The sequence below is a fragment of the Diabrotica undecimpunctata genome, unplaced genomic scaffold (assembly GCF_040954645.1).
Source record: "Diabrotica undecimpunctata isolate CICGRU unplaced genomic scaffold, icDiaUnde3 ctg00002246.1, whole genome shotgun sequence".
Lineage (NCBI taxonomy): Eukaryota > Metazoa > Arthropoda > Insecta > Coleoptera > Chrysomelidae > Diabrotica > Diabrotica undecimpunctata.
The window spans coordinates 1-15374 of record NW_027313376.1 but is presented as its reverse complement, the minus strand read 5'-3'; the positions used below and the strand labels follow the sequence as shown (position 1 = coordinate 15374).

The following is a 15374-nucleotide window of genomic DNA, read 5'->3' as shown; positions in this document are numbered from 1 at the left end:
CTGATCTCTCATCACCTTAAAGCAGAAGCTTGTAACGATTTTCGGGTACAACTTTATCATCAAATAGAAAGATACTTTCCTTCTTAAATCCATTTTTGATAACTTCTGGGTTGATTGTTGTCCATATTTTTCCAATCAGCTTCTTCTTCTTCTTCTGGTTCCTATCCGTTTCGGATGTTGGGAAATCATATTGGCAATCATGACCTTGCTCGCTGCGGCTCGAAACAGCTCCGTTGAGGTTTTCTTAAACCATGTTCTTAAATTCCGCAGCCATGATATTCTCCTTCTACCGGGTCCTCGCTTACCTTTGACTTTACCTTGCAATATAGACTACAGCAGGGAGTAACGGTGCTGATTTCTCATAACGTGTCCCAGATATTGCAATTTTATGCGTTTGATCGTAAACACAATCTCTGGGTCCTTCTTCATTTTTTCTAGAACTTCCTTGTTCGTGATCCTTGCTGTCCATGATATTCTCAGCATTCTTCTATAAAGCCACATCTCAAACGCTTCAAGTTTTTTAATAGTGGTGTCTGTAAGCGTCCATGCCTCCGCCCCGTACAACAACACAGAGAAAACATAGCATCTCAAATGTCTCATTTTTGTATCCAGGGATATGTTGTGACTTTTGAAGATGGCGCTCATTTTGTTAAAGACCGTTCTTGCCTTTCCTATGCGGCACTTTATTTCCTGTACATTGCTCCACTGTTCGTTTATAATAGTTCCCAGGTAGCAATACTGTTTTACTCGCTCTATCTGCGTCCCATTAATGTATAGATGAGCCCCATTTATATTCTCCTTGCTGACAATCATTTGTTTGGTTTTGTGGGTATTAATGTTTAGTCCGTACTGTTGACTGTACTCGTTTATTCTGTCCATTAGCCTCTGAAGTCCCTCTAAACTATCTGCTATCACCATGGTGTCGTCGGCATATCTAACATTGTTTACTCTTTCACCATTTAGAAGGATGCCTTCGTCTATTCCGTAAAGAGCCTCGTTAAAAATTTTTTCTGAGTACATATTAAATATCAACGGCGATAGAATACATCCCTGTCTAACTCCGCGTAGTATTTTTATGTGATCTGTTTCTTCTCCGTTAATTTTCATGTATGCGGTCTGATTCCAGTATAGTTCTGAAATTATTCTGAGGTCTTTGTCATCCAGGTCTGCTTCTTTTAAAATGTTTATCATCTTTTGATGTTGAACTCTGTCAAATGCCTTTTCATAGTCGATCAAGCACGCGTATACGTCGCAGTTAACGTCCCTGCATCTTTGAATCAGTACCTGTACTCCGAAAAGTGCCTCTCTGGTACCCACTGCGTTAATGAAGCCGAACTGTCTGTCTGATATTTGTTCCTCGCACTTCTTATAAATTATTCCATGGATGACTCTAAGAAACAGTTTCAACATGTGGCTCATTAGGCTGATTGTTCGATATTCTTCGCACTTTTTAGCCCCCTGTTTTTTAGGTATCGCTATGAATTCTGATTCTAGCCATTTATCAGGGATGATTCCTGTATTGTATATTTTATTGAAGACAGCCGTGATCCAATTTATTCCTTCATCCTCCAAGAGTTATAAAAATTCAGCTTCGATATTATCAGGCCCTACAGCTTTTCTGCTGTTCATCCGTTTTATTGCTTCTTCTACCTCGGATTTAAGTATGTCCGGGCCCGTCATCCTCTCTGAAAATGGATGCCTATAATCCGTTCTTTGATCTTGAAAAAGTGTCTCCAAATATATTCTCCATTTGTCCTTCATCTCTTGGGTGTCAATGATTAATTTTCCATTGGTGTCTATGAGTTTCATTTGTGTTCTCTTTTTAAAAGTACCCGTTATTTCTTTTACCTTTTTGTGTACATTAAAATTGTCATGCTTGGCTTGTAGTCTTTCTTAGATCAGCTTAGAAAAACTTTTTGGGAAGTCTCTGACCAGCAAACTGTGGCTGCCACTTCACGAGTTCTTCGTCCCACGTTAACTTTAAAGCTTTAAACACTGCCAAATCCAATAGCTAGAGAATATGGCTTGTATGAGCCGGTAGTTTCAGGATGGTGATTCCTTCCGATCCTGCATAATTGAGAACAAATCTGCCGTGAGCTGCGTTAAATGTCCGCTGTACGTAGATACCTAGTATAGGCCGATCGGGATTAATGTTTTTACAAAAGTACTTTTAAAATAGTTGCGAAATACAATAGCTTCCATCCAGCAATTTTTAGTAGCAGCATAGGCAGTACCAGGGAAGGCATCATTTTCATCGGCCATCCATGCATCTCAGATATTTTTGCCTTTAAAAACGATTATTAAAATGAAAGACAGAGACATAGAAGAAGACATGGATAAATCGAGATGAGTGGCAAGTGGCATTCCTTCAATAAAAATTTTTTCGCCACTAGCTCTTGCTGCCATCAGCACTGTAGTGTTCTCCCTTCCCAGTCTACTGGTGGTTCTTGTGCTTGGTGCTCCTTACTTGCCAACAACTTTTGTTTTAAAGAGGTCACTCGAAAATCCAGTTTCATCTATATTGTAGATTCTTCTAGGTTTGTCAGCAAGCCCGAACTATAAAATGGTTTCGCCCAATAACCTTAAATAATCTTTAACAACAAAAAATGATTCATGGCCTTCTTCCTTACAAACTCAAATGTTTCCGGTTTCTTTATTAAAAGCGAATGTCTTTTTTTTTAATTTAAGATCCAGTCTTCACCTGGTCAGCCATCTTTAAATTGAGTTTTTAAGTTGTTTGATTGGACGAACTGGTTAATTCTAAATTGCCTTTACGGGACAAACCGAATCTTCATTGCTCCATCGTGCGAAGACCTTCTGCTGGTTGCTTTCATTTTTCCATTTAATTGTCGGTAGATCAACCTTGTCCTGATTCGTTCGCACCTCTTCGTTCACTAAAGTGATCCCGTAATATGGTCATAGGGATATTGTATAAGCGCGATGCTCCCTTGAGAGTCAAATTCTGATTTATTAAATTCATTAAGACACTGTTATGGGCTTCAGAGGAATAATGCGAACCTCTTTCCGTCTTTGTGGTAAATGTCTGGGGCAAGTGTGTATCTTCTAATTACCAGCTAACTATAGCGAAAAAACATAAATGGTATAAAACAATTCAAATTTCTGCAATACTAATCGGAAATATTTAATAAAAATTAAAATCTAGTAAGCAATACGAGATTGACAAGGCTTGGAAAAAACCCTTACCTGCTCTTTACATAACCTCAAACGTAACTACCAACCATCGAGTTAGAATCTATGGAGAAGCTATGAGCATATTAACGTGTGTATTAAAAACGGCGTAGGTAGGCGTGGCTAACGGTGATACCAATATGGCGGTGGGATCATGGCCGGACTCAATAATATTAAAACTACTATAAAAATATGACTAGTTATTCAGAAGATTTAATCATAATCTACAAAGTGCAATACATTTTTAATAAACTATGATTTAGTTATCCCGCGGTAAACACTAAAAACACAATATATTATACATAAAGATAAATTAATACAGTCAAATACTATTAATTTATTCTCTGAAGTACGGGCCATTACTTTGTTTACATATTTGTATACTAACCTGTAGAACGTTATTCGTGAAGATTTTTTATTAATATTGCTTCTGCCACTGCAACTACGTTGAGAACAAGAAACCATTATTATGCACTATCACAATATATTATTACAGTGTCTATAAAAGATTATAAAACTAAAAATATTCGAAAAATAACAAACGTAAACAAACATATACGATCTGTCAAAAGTGTCAAAACAATATGGCCGAAGTGAGGTCGTTTTTAGTCAAGTGATGCCCTCTCCATAGATTCTAACTCGATGCTACCAACAAACACGTGTGCAACTATGTCGTGAGTATAATGACGTTGTCACTCACATGTGTAGTCCCTTCGTTTAATACTTGGCGCCAAATTTGAAATTGGTTTAATACCCAACTTCACTTTATAAAAATTTTTATTTACTTCATACGTACGAACCCCGGGTACGCACTTGACTCACCTTAGACTAACTGGTTTTGACAAACGGTCTAAAATAATACATATTTTTTATATAGACTTTAAAAACTCAAATTAGGCCTTAAATGTGATAGCAATTTATTCATCTGAGAACAACAGAGATACAAATACTAAAGAAAGCTTCTACAAGCACCTCAGGAGCACACTAAACTTCATTATGGGTGTCTTTAACGCCCGTGTTGGTGATGACATAGTACTATGAATATAACAACGATATAACGAGGATGTCAGAAATAAAAACTGTGATCTTCTGATGGACTTATGCAGTTCAAATGAATTACGTATTAATAATACTTTTTTCCTCACAAAGAACAGCAGAAGAATACCTTTGAAAATATTGTCGTACGGTCAGTTCATCCTCCGACGTATTAGGAGATTCATGATGATTTCCGACCGCCGCTCTGGAAGAGGAGCTAAGTTTTTTCGGTTCCATCCTCTTGCTGGTAGAGTTATGCGTTCTTGACTTCCACTCGGCGAGAAGCTCACCGGAGGCTCTGTGGTCAGTAACGTACCACCGGCAATGTAAAACTAACAGTTCGAGTTTCTTACGTGAATCGTATATATATAAATATATATATATATATATATATATATATATATATATATATATATATTTATATATATTTATCTTACATGAATAATTGTCTAGTATTCTATGCGCGGTGGATGCCTTGAATCTCACAGAGATGCCGGCCCCTCAAGGCTCAACGTGTGGCCAAGTTCACACTCCTCGAGGTGTAGGTACGTCGGCAGAGTGTTAACTCTTCGACGGCCCCTCACTCCATACCGCCACATTTCGTGGAATAATCTCAAGTCCAGTAGGGACTTTTCTTTATTTCTACCGAATGGTTTGGCGACGAAGCGACTTCAACTCGGCCACCGATTGAGGAGTAAGTCCACCTGAGCTTTTATTTACTCCTAACCGTCGCCGTCGGCGGTCTAGTGGAACGCTGTCAGACACGATCTGAAATAGCTTTAAGACTACTTGTCTTTCCCTATTTCAAAGATGGACGTCTCTTTGGCCAGGGGGCGTTCTCTCCGAGCTGTTAGGTGGCCGTCCGTTGCCAGACGCTTCTTTACCTCAACAACGCCGGTTCCTACACTTATTATTGGTTTGAATAATATCGTAGCCGCAAGGCTTCGTGTTTATTCAAACACTAAAGAGCTTTTGGAATCGTCTTCGAAGCATAGTCTTCTTAATTCGACGAAATGTTCAGTTAATAATAAAACGGAGAATAGTTAAAAAAGACTACTCGGCCAACTAGGTGTAGCTGAGGTCAAGATGTAGACCCACTTGATCCCGATCGAAAGATTGGGTCGAAAGATCCCGATTGATTGCATCTCCGCAGCGATCTTTCGTCGGAAGGCCAGTAAAAACGTAGTTAATAAAACTGTTATTGGCCGACAATCTTCTCTGGGACAATACCAGAGGAAAAATATTTATGATCTACTATATTCTTTCTAAAAGAATATAGTAGATCTAAATAAAGAGCTACTTCCTTCCCAAATTTTGGATGCACGGGCACTAGCATCGGCAGTGATAATAAGCCATCATAAGATATATTTTGCAAGAACGAATAAATCTGATCATAAACTTAGTAAATAAACAACACGATGAGCACCTTCTGTATGAAAAATTCGTGTACAGATACAATATTCGTCATAAAACAGATTACAGAAAAAACATTAGAATGCAATATACCTGCATTCCCATGTTTGGCCGACTTTAAGAAGACATTTGACATAGTAAATTTTAAAGATGTAATACATCTCTTGTGTAATATAGAGATCTTGCTGGATATTATAAAAACAATCGAAAATGTCTATCAAAACAATAAGAAGAAAGTCAGAATAGGTGGACAATATACGGAACCAACCGATAAAGGTACTGGAATAAGACAGAAAGATTTACTAAGTCGATACAGGTACTGGAATAAGACAGGGAGATTTACATAAAGAAAGAGGATACAGAATAGGGAACAACGAAATTAAAATTCTCTTTTACTCAGACGATGCAATATTGCTTAAAATGAAGATAGCCTTCAAAGACTAGTTTACAGTTTTAATAAAAGAACAAAAGAATTTAACAAGACAATTTTAACTCAGAAAACTAGAGCAATAATAATCAATAAAGAACCAATTAGATGTAAACTGGAAATCGATGGAGTTAGCACCGTACAAGTAATGAAAATAAAATCCCTAGGGATTAAACTATCCAGTTAAAGGGACGTTGAAAAAGAATGTATTATTAACTGCGAGATACAATCAAGAATCTTACAGTCAAAAAAACAGAGAGTACTGGCAACAGTAGAAATGAGAATACTCAGAGGAATTACACGACAAAATATGGTTCAATTGGCAGGGGGCCGGATAGAAAGAGTGCCTCAATATCACCTGCGTCATCAAAATCAAAGCACTCTTGATCACAAAGTCAGTAAATTATGTACATAGATTTACATACATTTGTATGCCATTTTAAATGAATTGACATTTAAAATAAATCTCCTACGCCCACAAAGGATACATATAAAAAGAAATTCACTGATGTGGGGACCAAACAACAATTCCAAAAGTCATTTTTCGTGAATTTTAAATATTTGTTCTATTGTCAACTTTACTACAAGTTACGATTTAGAAAAATGAAAAAAAAACGTAATTAAATCGTATTTAAAAATTATAAAAAAAAATATTGACAAACAAAACTATAATATACTACACTAACTATACAGGGTGGCGCACCGAAAACGAAACAGATGCATTTACTGGCAGATGATTCCTTTAAAAAAAAAACGCTTGGACCGTCGAATTTGTTAACGAGGGGGAAACAAAATTGGCATAAAATCACATAAACATTTGCAGCCCCCTAAGCGGGGGTGGCACCATCCCTAAAATCTTAATGGAAAGGGGGGTCGAATGATCCATCAATTTAAAAGGTCTATTCAACTCCCTTTACAATGATGTAAAATTCATGTACTTCAATTTCAGTAGTTTTGGAGATTTATTTGATTGAAAGTTTATAATACAATCATCGTAAGGGGAGATCAATACATAGCAGCAAAGTTGTTAAAAAATAAAGAATGAACTGGACCTGTCAGCCCAGTAAATGTTGAAAATGACCACCATTACTTTCCATGCAATAATAAAGATTTTGCTGAAAAATGTTGCCGGGACATTTTTGCAATATTTGAGGAGTAATTTGATGGCACTCATTCACAATTCTTTGTCGTAAATCTTCTAAGGATGTTGGCTGAGTAGCATAGATTTTGGCTTTTTTAGAGGTAACCCCACAAAAAGAAAATCCAAAGGTGATAAATCTGGCGATCTTGGGGGGCCATTCAGGCGGCAACCTCTTCTACCAATCCATTGACCTGGAAAGGTCTGATCTAAATTAATGCCGATCTCTTAATTGCGTTATGTGGTGGGGGCACCATCCTGTTGGAACATCAACATATTCTCAACGTATCGACCATCCGTCTGATTTCAATTTATATCTGTTAGCGCAGGATCTATGGCATTTTGCAGTAATTCCAAATACATTTCACCAGTCAAATTTCCAGGTATAGAAAAAAGGACCAACCCAAATGATCGCCAAAAATGCCAGGCCCAAACATTTTAATTTTTGTGGCTGCTGTGTGTTTACCTTATGGTAAAATTCTGGGATTAGAGTCCGACCAATATCGACAAATTATGACGATTTACTTCGCCATTTAAAAAAAAAGGAACATTCGTCGGAAAAGCAAATGTTAAATAAAAATTGTTCATCGTTTGTAATTCGTTCACTCATAACTTCACAAAATTCTAATCGCTTATCAAAATCGTCTTCATTAAGTTCTTGTACAAGGTGAATTTTTATACGGATGAAAATTATGGGCCTTTAGAATCCGTTGGATAGTACGTCGACTAACACCACACGAAGTTTGCAATTTGCGGGTTACTTAATGTAGGATCTACAATAACTTGCCCTAAAACCCCCCACTTCTGTTGCTTCATTCCTTATAGGATTTTCAATATTACGTTTTTTATTGGCGGACTGATCCCAGTTTCCCCCGAAATTTAGCTACAAGTTCTAGAACATATTTTCGGTGCATCATTATTGTTCTCATGTCGCTCATTAAAAATTTGTGCTGTTCTATTTATTATTATTTATTATTTCCGAAAAAATATTTCAATAATTTCAACCCTTTCTGCGTGCCGGGAATATACATGGTTAATTTATGTATAAAGCAATAAATGAATATTTTAACAACAAAGGATTGGTCAAATCAATCGCAAACTAATGTACTATTTCCTATTTAAAATAAGTACGTGGCATTCTCTACTTATCTTTCTTCAAGAAACAACTTTTTTTGTCACAAGGGACACTTCAATTGCTATTTTTATTATTAATAAACCATGGGCGTAGTAAACAAAAGCATTTACTTATCAAGAAAATGCTTTTACTCAATTTCTTCTGAAAGAAGTACAAACTAATTTGATGTACCTATTAAAGTCTACTTTAAACTTTAAATCAATAAATCTCCAAAACTACTGAATTGAATAACATGAATTTTACATCATTATAAAGGGGAGTTGAAAGACCTTTCAAATAATGGATCATTCGGACCCCCTTTTCATTTAAGATTTTAGGGATGATGCCACCCCCGCTTAAGGGGCTGCAAATTGTTAAAGTGGTTTTATGCCAATTTTGTGTCCCCCTCGAAAACCAAAATCGACGGGTCCGAGCGTTTTTTCAAAAAAGGAATCATCTGCCAGTAAATGCCTCTGTTTCGTTTTCGGTGCGCCAACACTAACTATATATTTATAACTATATAAACAATTATTATGGAATATTGCAAAACGACTGCGTATACAAAGTATACGCATAATATATGCAAATTTAGCATATAATGTTTCTTTTATTATTGTCCTCATTTGCAACAATGCAAATGATGCATTTTTGTATATATTTTCATTTGTTTCTGTAATATATACGAGTGTAGCAAAATAATCAGCTAACCTGTAGGAGTTCTCTTATTTGGTATCAAATAAAATTATTAGAAATGATTTTTTTGCGTGGCTTTGCTTTTGTAGGAATTTTTTGTTGTGTTTCTGGCTTTACTTGAAAACGGTGAGTAGGTATACATGCGATTATCAATATTATTTTAATTACTTAATACTTTCTTGTATTATAATAAAAATGTAAGCCTGTAAAACCAGTTATCCATTTTTATCTAAACTATTAATAAATTGTTGTTCCATTTCCTGTCTCTTATACTCCGTTTTTTACATCATCTTCTTCAGGATCTTGTAGTTTAACGTATTGCTTTAAGCCACGAGGCCAATTTATGCTGGTATTTTTTATCTTTGTTGTGATAATTGTTCTTACGCTATGTTCCTCTATTTTTCTTGCAGTATATTTTTGTATTATTATATATATTGCCATTAACCCTGCTGTCTCCGTTCGATTCAACTACACAAATGTACTGTTCGGGTCAATATGAACCCAACTATGGCTTACGCTCCTTAATCGAAATAAAATAAGCTAATAGTGCTAAACAAAACTTTACTAACAAAAAATTATGGTTAATTAAACAAAAATGATGTTGTTAATGTAAATTAAATCTTATTAACAAAAACAAAAGGTATTTTTTTTCTTTCATTAACCAGAAAAGCACATTAACAAATATCTACAAAATTTAATTCAGTATACAACTGGGACAGTAATAAAAACAATGGGTTTTACAAATATGTTTATGATATATACAACATAAAATATTAGTCTTATCGTTTTTTAGAACAAAATTTACAGCGTGATCGTTTAGCAGGTGGAGTTGGATTGTTCATAGACCGGTTCACACGAACTAGAATTTCCATCTTCTCTACTCACTTCTGCTCGTTGTCCTTTTTACCAGTTCTTGTGAGTCTTTGGTTCTTGGTAAATTTTTCCTGAAAGGATAAGTGGTTTCACCAGTGTTTTTCCCAATTCCTCAAGAAAAATTCGCCGTTTTGTAAGTTTATTGGTGTTCCATTGGAGATTTATTGATGTCCATAAAACGAACGCGTTGTAGGCAGAAATGTCCAGCATATTATAAAAAACAATCATGGGCCAGCGATTTGTCCTTTCTCTTACATGTATATGTACCAACAAGCTGATCTAGAGTATCCACTGCTCCCTTACTGGAATTATAATCTAAAATAATTTGGGGCTTTTTGTCATTTCTGTCACTAAGAGCCTTTTCATGATGCAAAGTACTCATAAGAACAAGACATTTTTATTCTTTTTATGAATATAGTTAACAACAGTGGTATCTTGCGTGAAGTAAAAATACGAACTATCAACTTCTTTATTCGCAATTTGTGCTGAAGCTCTGGTTTTTTTTTTCTTATAGTCCCCCAGCATTGTATTTTTTCTTTTTAGAACAAGTTGGCCTAAATTGTACGATGTAAAAAAGTGATCGCAAGTAATATTGTGGCCTTTCAAATCATTAGTCCAAGTCGCACACCACACGCATTCCCTGATTTCGTTCTGGCGCGGCACCTGCTTCTTTTTCTGTATAGATCTGCAATTTTAGAGCATAAGAACTTTTGGTGTCACATAAAGCCCAAATTTTTATGCCGTATTTTCGCTGGCTTGCTTGGAATGTACTGTTTGAAGGGACAGCGACCTCTAAAGGCTACTAATTGCTCGTCGATAGTAACATTTTCATCAGGGTTAAAAATTTTGGTAGATTTTCCACCCATTTTCCTTAAATTTCACGTATTGCAGCAAGTTTATCTAATAGTCTCCTATCCTGTCTAGTAGTCTTGTTATCAAAAACATATCACTTGCAAATTTTTTGTAAACACTTCAAGGGACATTTTTGCTCGAAATTACTACGACCAGTTTCTTCATTCCACAAACTTTTAGTTGATTCACCATGGGACTTAAAAACTCCAGCTAACAATAAAAGACCAATGTATGCTTGAAAACCAATTTTATCCAAGTCTTTCCAGTTGGTTAGAAAAACACGCTGGCCTTCCATGTTTGTCATAATAATAATTTGGTTTGCAACTATGTCAGAAAAGAGCACGTCAAATGAATTTTTTGATTCAAATTTTTTTTTCATTTCAAATTCGTGCACATGCGGACCTTGTTAACTCCTGGAGCATTATTTATAACATTGGCCGTAGAAAACGACCGCGTTGATAAGGAGGATCAAGCGACCACTGAAAATTACCATCTTTCGAAGGACTGTACAGAAGGTTCTACAGGTATTACTGTGGTACGTAGAATGGAATAACAGAATCATCACTACTTTCTTCTTCACTCTCACTTCTTGTAAGGTTTCCTGTTTCTGATATGTATTCATCACTGTCTGACACGTTCGCTAGCTCGCGCAGCTCATTTTCGGTTAGCGTTCTTCGATGCGACATTATCAACATGCAAAAATAGACTGAAATGTATAGGAATAGGCATGAATGCGCTTGACATATCATCAGTGTCCTAACCACTTGTCTATCACCCCCCACTTCCTTCTACATGACGTGCCCTTCTACCTGACATCGTCCAGCTACACTTCAAATTTTTTACAAGTTCTAGCTTGCAGAAACTTGTTTTTATTTATAAACTTACATGACTGACAAACACTGTTAGAAAATATAAAACACTGCCAACTAAACATACGTACACAGGAAATTTTTAACGGTTTAAATACGTGGGTCATATTGACCCGAACATATCATAGGTAACAATTTAATTTTTATCAAAAAAATCAGGAAGTTGAAGTTTTATCTCCTATGCAATTGAAAGACCTCAGATTAGGTAATAAAGTCACGGAATACCAAAACGTTACGCCGCATAGTAATTTGTAAAATAAGAAATAATTTTATTTTGGGTCAAATAGACCCGAACAGGACAGCAGGGTTAATAATATTACGCATATCTGTTGATATTTTTTGCTTAATTTTTATTCTTCTTACTTAAATTATTAATGTTAAATATTCTTGGGTATGAGGTATGAGTATCGGCTATGGGAATATGTTTAGGAGTTGCTCTCCTGTTCTGTCTCCTGAGGAAATTAAAATAATTCTGATTTCTCTGGACTTAAAGTTTATATTGATATAAGTTGCTTACTTACGAATTTTATTTTAGAAATCTCTTTAAAAGCATGGGAAAAGTTTATCAAAATGTAACTCTGACAGCGTACTATCCAGTATTTAATGATCAAGATCACGAGCATGGGTATCAAGACAAACAAGGAAAAAAATTAAGGACATTGCAGGTAGTTGACAAAATAGTATTTATCTACCAAGGGCATTAAATAGATGTTTATTGTCAATATCAATGAGACAGATAAAACTGTTATAATAAAACATAATATTTTAATAAGTACCAAAAAACAAATTTCTATGGTTGGTCTAGATAATATGACTATTTTTTTAAAGCGTTGGGCATAAATGGGTTTAATATTTGCTGTTTTATTATTAAAAAGTATAAAGACTTTTTAACTTGTAGGATTATTTAGACAACAGGCAGATTTTGTTACCTTAGCTATGGATGAGACTATAGGAAATTCCATACGGAACTAAAGTGTGCATTCCCGAATTAAACCAACAGTATGGCCACAGATTTTACTTGAAGTCCGTGACTCCTCCTATGATTTATCCGGAAATGGTTTCACAAGGGCTGATATTTGCGTTAGAAGTGAAGTTGATAGTTACGATAAAAGTGTAAACAGACTTGTTCATTTGGTCTTTATGTAAATAAAATATTTGGAAATTTGAGTATTTAAATATTTTCATATTATTTTTTTTTCAAATTTATGACTTATTTCTGAGCTATGAGATATTCCCTAAGCTGTCTTAACAAGGTTTAAAATACAATTGAAAATCCTCTCCAATGCTAGCGCTCAATAGCCAAGGCGGCTATTGCCCATTACAGCTCCAAGTTTTCTACTTACACTAGATAATTAAAATAGAAAAAATATTTTTTTATATTACAGTACCTCTCTCTCTATAACTATATGCAAGGGGACCGGGAATTTTACATCGTTATAAGGAGAGATCGTTATACAGAGAGAGACAAAATTCGGTACTGTAATATTAATAATACCGTACTAAATAACCTATTTTAATTTAAAAAATTTATCAAAACGAATATGAATGAATTAACACTGTATTATACACCACAGATTTATCACGAATAATATAAGCAATACAGTATAAAAAAATGACTGTACAATTAAAACATGTGTACTGTACAATAACAAATAATATGCTACTGTAAAATATATTTCACCATGGTCAGTTTCCTTTTCCCTTTCCACAGAACTGACCTGATCTTGTCCTGAAGACAAATAGAATCTTCCACAGCACTCATGTCGTCTTCATGGTGGATGAAGAATCGATGCAGGTAACTTTTGCCGCATCCACTGTCTGCTGAGGGGTCGGAGCTGGTTCTGGCTCTGCTTCCACTTCCGAGTCACTGTTTTCTTCTTCTTCTACACGAACTGCTTGTAGGATGTCCTCGTCAGAAAGTCCAGATGTTGTAGCAACATTTTCATCAACTTCTTTAAAATCTGTAGCACTCTGAGATAGCGCGTTAATAGTAAGTTCAAACTGTCTGGCCCAAACATCTAATGGAAGGTCATCGTCATCATCAGTCAATCCTTGATCTTTCAGCTATTCTGCGTGTTTGGAGGAATGTTTTATTATATTGCTCGTCACCTCGTCCCAGGATTTAATAATCATTAGGATGGTGTAAAGAATATTTAGTTTAAGTACGCCATTGTTCTCAACCAGTTCCATCAAAAATCTTCTCCTGTAATGGCTTTTCAACCTCTTGATGACACTTTGGTCCATGGGCTGAAGGACGACTTCCCTATCATTAACAATTTTTGCTTCACCGAACCGATCAAGTTAGCCGCCACTAAAACTGTAATGCTTTCCTTAGAGAGCTTTCCACAAACGCACTTTTCCGATTTAAGTTTTAAAGTTCTGTTTGGTGTCATTTTAAAAAACAATCTAGTCTCATCAGCTTTGAAAATGTCGTCTGACGCATATCGTGCCTTTAGTGCTGTGCAGTGTGCCCTCCAGGCCACACATTTTTGATGGAAAAAACTAGAGTTGCTATCATCAAGTCCTCGTAGACACTTCGTCTCAGGATCAGCAACTTCATGTGGAGTCATACGTCGCCATGTTATCATATCCACTGGTAACTTTAACATCTTAAAATATAATACCAAATAATGTAAACTAAATTGTAATATATAACTTTTAACGGATTTTTACCCTGATATTTAGTGGCTCGAAACATGTACACCTACACACTGATGATGGAACATGGATTTCGAAAACGTTTTGTCTTCATGACATAGCCCGTTTGGGTTTTTAATTTATATACCTTTTATAAAGGATTTTTACTTAAAATTTTTTTTAATTCTATCATCAGCATAAGTGGCTAGACAATCCGTTGTGGATCTTGGCTCGCTTACAAAGAAGTCGTCACTCCTGTCGATTCCTGGCAACTTCCCTCCATCTACTGACCCTAGAATCTGTAGGTCTTCTTCCACATCATCAAGCCATCTCCTTCGTGGTCGTCCTCTACTTCTTGTGCCCGCTGGTGTTGAAAATGTTAATCTCTTCGTGTATTCGTGATCTGAAAAGAATTTTTTGCTCAAAAATACCAAGAAGTCTTGAGTAATTCATTTTGAGATAAGGTCCACGTTTCAGCCCCATATATCAAAACCGGTCTTATTAAGGTTTTGTATTATATTGAGCTTTACAGCACGCTTTATATTTTTATTTTTTAAATGTTACTGGAGATCGTGAATAGTTCTGTTTGCTATTGCTACGTTGAAAAACGGTTTTATTAATAAATTTCTGATAGTCATAAAATCGACCACTTTGACCCGTCAGACACAAAAATCGGAAAACAAGTTCCGTCAGAAAAGTTTTTTTGCTGCTGTTAATAAAAGTATCCTGACAAAATACCTGGTTATCTATGAATCTCCTCATTTTTCCGACATGTTTGATTTTTCTTTTTTTTTTCCTAAGTTAATGGCACTGACAAAGCCAAAAGGCCAGTCAAGTTTTCTCATAGTTTTATCATCCATTTCCATTGTTTACATTATATACATATTAATATTTTATACATGTTAAATTGGGATACCATATTTTTAGTGTGTTAGTAAATGCCTAAATATTTTGGTTACTTATTTTCATTTTTAATGTTTTTTTTTTATATCAGTTGTAACGTTGTAACTATTCTTTTATTTTTATTTTTAATTTCTTTTTATTAGTATTTTTTTTTTATTGTTTAATATTATTCATTTATCGGTTTGATTTTTGTTTGTTTTTTTTTATATTGTTTTTACTCTGAGATAGCGC

The 15374-nt window shown here is 35.3% G+C and overlaps 1 pseudogene; it reads left to right on the top strand.

Moving 5' to 3' along the window:
- The first annotated feature begins 12154 nt into the window (after positions 1–12154).
- On the top strand, positions 12155–12745 carry LOC140431906 (uncharacterized; annotated as a pseudogene).
- Positions 12746–15374: the final 2629 nt, after the last annotated feature.